The sequence below is a fragment of the Arachis hypogaea genome, chromosome 19 (genome assembly GCF_003086295.3).
Source record: "Arachis hypogaea cultivar Tifrunner chromosome 19, arahy.Tifrunner.gnm2.J5K5, whole genome shotgun sequence".
Classification (NCBI taxonomy): domain Eukaryota; kingdom Viridiplantae; phylum Streptophyta; class Magnoliopsida; order Fabales; family Fabaceae; genus Arachis; species Arachis hypogaea.
In genome coordinates, this window is record NC_092054.1 from 42,022,337 (window position 1) to 42,031,521 (window position 9,185).

Genomic DNA, 9,185 nt, shown 5'->3' on the forward strand with positions numbered 1-9,185 from the left:
TTCATACATAAACCCAACCTCTGGGAATTGTGGTAGTAGCATCCAGAAACCACCCATTCAGGCCAACAATTTTGAGCTCAAGCCACAGCTAATATCACTTGTGGAAAATCATTGTTCCTTTGGAGGAAGTGCTAATGAAGACCCAAACCAACATCTCACAAAATTCCTGAGGATTTGTGACACTGTGAAGTCCAATGGAGTCCAGGAAGATGCCTATAAACTGCTTTTGTTCCCATTTTCACTTAGGGACAAAGCAGCTAAGTGGCTGGAATCATTCCCAAGGGGGAGTCTAACAACATGGGATGAGGTGGAAAGCAAGTTTCTGGCACGTTTCTACCCTCCACAAAAGGTCAATAGGCTTCGATCTGAGGTTCAGACTTTTAGACAACAAGATGGTGAAACTCTCTACGAGGCATGGGAGAGATTCAAGGACTTGACAAGGAAATGCCCACCAAACATGTTCCATGATTGGGTGCAACTGCACATCTTCTATGATGGGCTCTCTTATGAATCAAGGAAGGCTGTAGACCATTCATCAGGAGGTTCATTGAACAGGAAAAAGACTGTGGAAGAAGCCATTGAAGTGATCGAGACAGTGGCTGAGAATGAGTACTACTATGCATCAGAAAGGCACAACACTAAGGGAGTCATGGAGCTGAACCATGTTGATACAATTCTAGCCCAAAACAAGGTGTTTGCCAAGCAACTAGCAGAGCTTACCAGGCAATTAGAAACAAAGCAAGTGGCTGCAATACACACACAAGATCAAGAGGAAGTAGGCATTGAAGGAGGTGATTGGGATGAGGTTAACTATGTGGGAAACCAACAAAGGCAATCATATGATCCACATTCCAACACTTACAACCCAGGCTGGAGAAACCACCCAAACTTTGGGTGGGGAAACCAACAAACCCAACCACAAAACCACAAACCTTACAACCACAATCAACATAACAATTCCACATACCAAAACTCCAACCAAAGATCATACCAAGCCACACAAAGCACCTACTCCCAACCACCATATCATGGCCAAAATAATCAACATACCCAACCTAATCCGAACCAACAATTTCAAGATCAATTAAACCGGATAGAAGGAATGATGGCAACCATGAGTCAAGACATAGTTGAATTGAAGAGCTTCAGGGATGATGTGAGAACTACCTTAAGAAACCATGGTGAAAAACTCAAAAGGATGGAATCTCAAGTAGGAGAGCTATCTCAACAGGCACCCAAATCAACTGCAGTGTTCCCTAGTGACACAGAAAAGAATCCTAAAGGGGAACAAAAGAGAGTAAGATGGGAAGAATGCAAAGCCATCACCATAATGAAGGAAGTCTCAGAAGAAGAAGGAATCAGGCCCTCAGAGCAGGAACCAGAAATCTTGAAGGAAGGTGTGGAAGAAGTTAAGCAAGAAGGTGGAACTGAGCAAGCCAAGGAACTGCAAAAAGGCATGATGGAAATATACCAACCAAAAGCACCATTTCCTGAGAGGTTAGGAGGAGGTGAAAAAAGGAAAACCTACTCAAGGTTTCTAGAGACATTTAACTCTCTTCATGTCAATATTCCCTTTCTTGAGATTCTTCATCAAATGCCCACACACATCAAGTATTTAAAGGAATTGTTAAGCAAAAAAAGAGTTTTGAAGGGAGGACAAACAGTAACAATGAACAAAGAATGCAGTGCTCTCATCAAGAAGGACACACTCTCTAAGAAAACGGACCCAGGAAGTTTTCATATCCCTTGCATCATAGGGGAAACAAAAATTGACAGAGGATTCTGTGATCTAGGAGCTAGCATAAATGTGATGCCTCTAACTCTTATGAAGAGGCTACAACTGAATGAGGTGAGATCCACTGATGTAATCATACAACTGGCTGACAAAACTCAGAAGCAAGCTGAAGGGATAGTTGAAAATGTGCTGGTGAAAGTGGGGGATTATTATTTCCCCACAGACTTTGTCATTGTGGACATGGAGGAAAGCTACTTACACCCTATCATTCTGGGCAGACCATTTCTAGCCACTACTAGAGCGCTCATAGATGTAGAACAAGGAGAGCTAATTCTGAGAATACATGATGAACAGCTCATTTTCAAAGTCTTCAAACCTGCATCTGAGCCTGAACCAGAACCTGAAAAGCCTAAAGATGATAGTAGCCATCCGTGTTTGGAGGAAAGTAATCCAGCAGCTGAGACTCTAAAACAGTCATTGGAAGGCAAACAAGAGTTGCAAGAGTTAGAGCCACAAGAATCAGTGGAAACAGATCAGAAGGATCCTCCTGACATAAAGGTCAATGAAGAAATCCTCAAGAGAAAGGGAAGAGTGATAGGGAGATTGCCAAGAGGATGGAGAAACAAGAAAATTCCCACTGAAGGTTTTTCTCCGGGAGATAACGTGATATCAAGTCATTATCTGCCAATCCCACCTGGCCTCAAAACCATTCCTTCCCAGCTCCCTCAAGTGTTCACAATCAGGAAAGTTCTTTCTATGGAACATTTAGAGGTCATGAATGAATCAAGTGGGGACGTTTTCATAGTGAGAGGAGAGGACGTCAAGCACTACAATCCACCCTAACAAGGGACAACCGTCAAGCTAGTGACGTTAAAGAAGCGCTTCATGGGAGGCAACCCATGTTTTTAGTATCCTTAATCTTTAGTGCTTTGCTTTACATCTAATAAAGCATGGTTTCTTATGCATGAACTTGAATCCTCAGGACAACTATTGATTAAGTGCACTAAACCTTGCATGTAAATTACAATGGGTCTCTAAGTTTGGTGTGCCTGATGGCAATCCCAAATCTTACTCGAATTGAATTCCATCTTTCATTCAAGGTGCACAACCAAACATTAAGTTTGGTGTTCTTTTTGAACACAGTTTATGAAAAGCAAGAAGTTCCTCTGGATTTCAAAATTCATGACAAGTATACCATTCACATGTTTTAATACTTTGGTTTCAATTACTTAGGGTAGTCACTTTGTTTAGAATCAAAGAGCCAAGGTGACTATGATTTATTAGAATTATGCACACTCATTAAGGACAACCAATATGGATTTCATGTCATCAGGAGACTTAACCAAACACTAAGTTTGGTGTCCAAATAATAAGTGTGCATACATGTAGAAGTCACGGCTATAAGCTCATAAAGACAAGCATTGATTTACATGTGCAAATATTATTCATAATTCACATGGACCGAAAAATGATAGCAAATTTGTTTGTTTGTGCAGGTACAAAAGAAAAGACAAAAATGGAGGAAAAAGACAAAGGGAGGTACGTGCTTGGTCAAAAAGAAAATTCACAAATCTTTGAAACTAACACATGGGAAAAGGAAGTTCTGCAAGAAAAGAAAGCTACATGTACAACCTAATGCATCCAGAATACTTCCAAGAAAATGAAAAGCCAATCGTCCTTATCTACAATTCATATATTTACCATCAAGCCACCCTTCACAAACCACCCTAGCCGTTCATTTTTCACTCATGGGCACTATAAAGAACCACTTGGGGAACGAGTCCCACACCACCAATTCTCCTTCATACACATTTTCCTTCATCATAGCATAACTATCTCTTGCCGAAAACAACCTCACCACACCTCCAACAACACTTCTTGCTTCACCTTGTCAACTTTAGCTTGTCACTTACCAAAACTAAAAAAAAACCAATGGCAGCTTCATCTAGCCACAAAAGAAGAAAAGACAAGCAGCCAATGGAGGAAAACAGGGAATTCGATGCATGGAGATACAGATCAGTGTTCCATGAGATTCAAGCCGAATGGATGAGACCTAAAACGGTACTAGCTGAGGTTCCCTTTGACCTTGAAAAGGATGAGTTCCCAGGTGTTTGGGAAAAGATCAAAAAGAGGAAGTGGGAGCTCCTAACTAAGCCAATCACTAGAATCAACATCAACTTGGTGAAAGAGTTTTATGCAAATGCAGTAAGGGAGGATCAAACCAAGAACCCCACATACAAAAGCTATGTGAGAGGGGTGGAAGTTGACTTCAGTCCCAAAGCAATCATGAAAACTCTTGGCCTGAAAAACATACATTTCAGCCAAGCAAGTTATGAAGAAAGGATGATAGGAGAACCTGACTATACAACTATTGCTGAAGACCTTTGTGCCATCAGAGTTGAATGGGTGAGAAAAACAAGAGGGGCTCCAAGAGTCTTGAGAAGGGGAGACCTAACACCTGAAGCTAAAGGGTGGTATGCAATAGTTAGGAGATCCATCCTACCCACTGCAAACTCTTCAGAAATAGTCCCTAAAAGAGCCATCTTGCTACATTGCATTATGGTTGGAGGAGAGATCAAAGTTCATAAACTCATTGCTGAACAGATACAAGAGTTCAGTGAGAAAAGTGACCCTGAATCCTGGCTCCACTTCCCTAGCACTATCATTAGACTATGCATCGATGCCCAAGTACCACTTGAGGATGAAAGACCTAATTGGCTATATCCTGGACTGGCCATAACTGCGCACAGAATGACTCTTGGCCCAACTCCTCCAAGACATACAAGAAGAAGAAATGAAGAAGGGCAACAAGTGGAAGCCGAGCAAGAAGCAGAACAAGAAAGACAGGAAGGAGAAGATAGAGAAGAAGAGCAAGAAGAGCAAGCAACTCCTGAAAGAAGACAACGAATTCCCAGAGACCCATGGATATGAGCAGAATGCAGGAAATCATGGAAGGAATGTCTCAACAATACATGAGGTCTCAGGAGAGACAAGAGGACTTTCATCTAAAAATGATGGATATGCAAAGGAACTTTGAATCAAGATTCTTCGATCTGCAAAGGGAACAAAATTTACACTTACAGGAATCCTTCAGCCACATATGCCAACACCAAGATGCCAATGTCTTGGCAATCAAGGAAGCCACCACTTTACAGAATGCAAGATACTCAGTCCAAGCTGATTACAACATCAGTTCGCAAATCAAGCTTAACTACATAGGGGAACATCTACACAAGATGGACCCAGCATTCCCAGCTTATGATGAGTATTTCAAAGGGAGGAAAGAAGGAGAAATAAACAAGGCAATGATCCTTGAAAAAGGAGTGGAAGAAACGATGAAAAAGGCTGGATTCTGGAAAAAGCTCATAAGAAAAGACAAGGGAGGCACAAGTGGTCAAAAAGAGGCAGGAAGCAAGAAGAAGCAGGATCCCAAGAATTAAGAAGAACCAAGCAATAAATAAGAGGTGGTCTCGTTCCTTAATAATCAAATGATAATTGGTGAATTGTCTTTATGAACGTGTTTTCATCATAAGTCATTTAAGTGTTATGTGGAGTCTTTTTTTTATGAGTCGTTTTTTTTAGTATGTGTGTTTGTTAAGTGCTTTGAATAAAGTGAATGCCTGGATGTTTGGATATAACTTCACCTTCTTAAACAAGTGCGTGCCATGCTTGTTCTGTTTCTATAAAATAAAAGAAAAGTTTGAACAAAAGTAACTTGGCTAAATTAGTGACAAATCAAGTAGAATTAAGTGGTGGTATGCATGCTTGATTGTTTAGTCAGATCACTAAAATTAGAGTGTAGAATTATCATTTTTTATGTAGAAAGTGAACATTGTCTATGGATCTTGATGAATAAATGTTTTGGCCATGAAAAAGAAAGAAAAAGAAAAAGAAAAAGCCACGGAAAAAGGCAACCAAAAAGCAAAAAAAAATTTAGAAAATAAGCTAGGTACCAATGGTTTGAACTTCTGAGACAAATGCCTGTGGTGTTTATGTATTAAGGATATGCTTGGATGAATAGGTTCTGAGGAGTGTTTCAACACTTGGTAACTTGGGTTAACTAACCCGGGATTATCAACCAAAAGTCCATTATCAAGAGCAACCTAAATACAAAACATTTAGTCACACAAAGAAGTGCTGGGCACCAATGTCTCAAGAAGAAATGTGAACTAAAATGCCTAAAGTGGATATGTGTAGTGCACTAATAAGAACAAGAAAATGCCAAAGGCTTGTGCAACACATGACACTAAGCAAACAAGGAGCAAAAGAAGCTCTAAGAAAAAGAAAAGAAAAACAAAGAAAGAAAAGTGCCAAAGACATAAGAATAACAAGAGGCCATAGCAATGTTTGATGGATGCAATGAAAAGTGATAATCCTACCTGATAAGTATGAAAAAGTGATGCTGCAACTTTCTGCATAAAACCCTTCTGATGAACTTCAAATGCTTGCTAATATAGCCAATGTAATTGCTTTCTGTTTCATACTTTCTTCTCAAATAACTCAGGACTTGCTTAGGGACAAGCAAGTATTAAGTTTGGTGTTGTGATGCCAAGGCATCATAGGCTAGTTTCACTAGCATTTTTCTGTTAGTTTTAGTTGTTTTATGCATTTTCTTGAGCTTAAAGTAACCAAAAATGGTTAAATGAAGAACAAAGTAATGAACCATCCAAACAATATGATTTTGATGCAAATTCCATGAGTTTTAGTTATATTACTTAAATGCTATGAATGGAAGATTTCTCATGAAATTTTGCAAGACTTTGATGCAATTGATTGGATGATTTCAGGGAAGAAGAGGCTAAGCAAGGAAGCAACAAAATCAATAAAGGAAGCTTGAATATCACATGTGGAGTTTAAGTTCCAGTTTAAGCCTAAACTGGAGCTTAAACGCCAAAATCATGAAGGATAAGAAATGCTGGGATTGAAGTTTAACCTCCAGTTTGACCTCAAACTGGAGGTTAAACGCCAGAATGAAAAGCCTCACTTAAGGAGCATTCCACATTTAACCTCCAGTTTGACCTCAAACTGGAGGTTAAACGCCAGAATGAGTATGCCACCCAGGGAGGAGTTCCACGTTTAACCTCCAGTTTGACCTCAAACTGGAGGTTAAACGCCAGAACCAGGAAGAGTACCAGGGAGCCATTCCACGTTTAAGCTCCAGTTTGACTCAAACTGGAGCTTAAACGTGTTCGATAGCTTTTCTACTCCAGGGTTGCTCTCTCCATCTCCACGTTTAACCTCCAGTTTGACCTCAAACTGGAGGTTAAACGTGTTCGACACCTCCAGGGCCACCATTCCAAGCTTCCACGTTTAACCTCCAGTTTGACCTCAAACTGGAGGTTAAACGTGTTCGACCTCCAGTATGCCTCCACCCTTTTCCACGTTTAACCTCCAGTTTGACCTCAAACTGGAGGTTAAACGTGTTCGACCTCCAGGGCTGCCCTTCCTATCTCCACGTTTAAGCTTCAGTTTAACCTTAAACTGAAGCTTAAACGTGTTCGACTACATGACTCTCCAGGGCTACCTTCTTCCATTTCCACGTTTAAGCTTCAGTTTAACCTTAACTGAAGCTTAAACGTGCTTCTACAAAAGGCCTCACTGGAAGTGTCTGGCGTTTAAGCTGCAGTTTAAGCTTAAACTACAACTTAAACGCCACTCTTGAAAAAGGTTTCTGGGCCAAAAATATTGTGATTTAAGTTAGTCTTTGAGCACAAATATTAACTTAAACTTACTTTGGTATGAAACCCAATTGAATATCATGGTTTATGGATTGGGCCTGAAGGATTGATGAGTTTGAAATCTCAATTTATTGAGTCATGTGTCATTATTTGATTATCACTAAGTTGGCTCAATAAATGTTACAGGATTTGGATCAACAACCTCATCAAGATTATGGATCATAAACCCAAGGCAAAAGGAAAGCAAGGAGAGGCCTCAAAGCCCAAGAAGCACAACTGAAGCTCAATATAGAAAGTGTATAAATAGGATAGAAGTTAAGTTAAAAACTTTACTTTCATTTTTTAGCTAGTTTTCCTTTTCTTTGTAATTGAATTCAGAGCTATGATTCACTAAACCCCCTTTCATTGGGTTAGGGAGCTCTATTGTAATTCAATGAATCAATAATAGTTTATCTTCTTCTTCAATCTTTTCTCTTGAATTTTGTTAGAAAGCTTCTCGATCTAATTCCATTGAGTAGTTGTCTTGGGAAAGAAACTACTCATACTTGGAATCCTTCGGAGCCTTGGGAAAGGAATGGAGGATTCATGCTAGAGAAGCTTTCTCACAGTGGATTGGATTGGGGTTTGGATGGATATTGTGACATGTAATCCTACCAAATTGTGGTTCATGAAATTGTGTGGTATAATCAGTGATCAAGCATCATCTCTTCTTATGAACATTTAAACCAAGGGATTGGGAATTTGTTTGTTTTTAGAGAGCATTGGTGAGCCAAGGAATTGGGATCCAATCATATAAGATTGCCAAGCAAAATTCAATGAATGCATTGGTGAGGAAGAGATATACATGTTTGATTCGGAGATTTCAATATCTCCTAAACCCAATGAATTCCCCATTTCTGATTTCACTTTCTCTTTACATTCTGCAATTCAATTCTTGCAATCATCCCCATTCCCTTTTAATTTAGCAATTTACATTCTGCTCTTTAATTCATGCAATTTAAGATTCAGCCATTTAATTTTCTTGTCATTTACTTTTCCCGCCAATTTTACATTCCGCAATTCTCATCTCAAATCTTGATTCCGCTCAACTAGAACACACTTCTAATCCGAATTGCTCACTCAACCAATCCTTGTGGGATTCGACCTCACTCTATTGTGAGTTTTTACTTGACGACGATAACCGGTGCACTTGCCGGAAGGAATTTTGCCGATCGTGCAATTTCCTAAATCGTAGCATAACCTACGCATCAGTTTATGCGCGTTGCGGGGATTGGTTGAGACAATTTCATGGAGCTACTAGATGAGCAATTTCTCTTGCTTTGTTAATTGTTCAAGATACTTGTTGAATTTTTAATTTCTGCACTTGGTTACATGCTTTCCTTCTTTATGCCTTTAAATTCATGCAACTAACTCACTGACTCACTAACTGTTTGAATTAATTCCTCAATTGAGCTAACCATACTCTTCCATTAACCAAGAGTATTTCACTTGTTTGTGTTTGAGCTGTGTTCTTGTATGACAGTAGGAGAGGAGAACATCAACTCCTCCATATACGAACCAGAGAGGACCCTTCATAGACTTAGAAGGGAAGCAAGAGGGAAGAGAGTAGTGGGAGAAGAGGAATCTGAAGGGAATCTAGGACATTTTAGGAGCTTTAGTCTCAACATGGATAGAGAGTTCCAACCATGAGAGCTGATGGAACGATGCCATCCTGAGAGGAGGTTCTTAGTTCATCATCCATTAGTTATACTCCAGAACCCCCTGGAATTTTG

General features: G+C 39.8%; 1 non-coding gene across 1 annotated transcript; it reads right to left on the minus strand.

Moving 5' to 3' along the window:
* Window positions 1-355: 355 nt before the first annotated feature.
* Window positions 356-459, minus strand: LOC112781832 (small nucleolar RNA R71). The gene has a single exon (XR_003192584.1). It is a non-coding gene; the product is annotated as a small nucleolar RNA R71 (small nucleolar RNA).
* Between the last annotated feature and the right edge of the window lie 8,726 nt (window positions 460-9,185).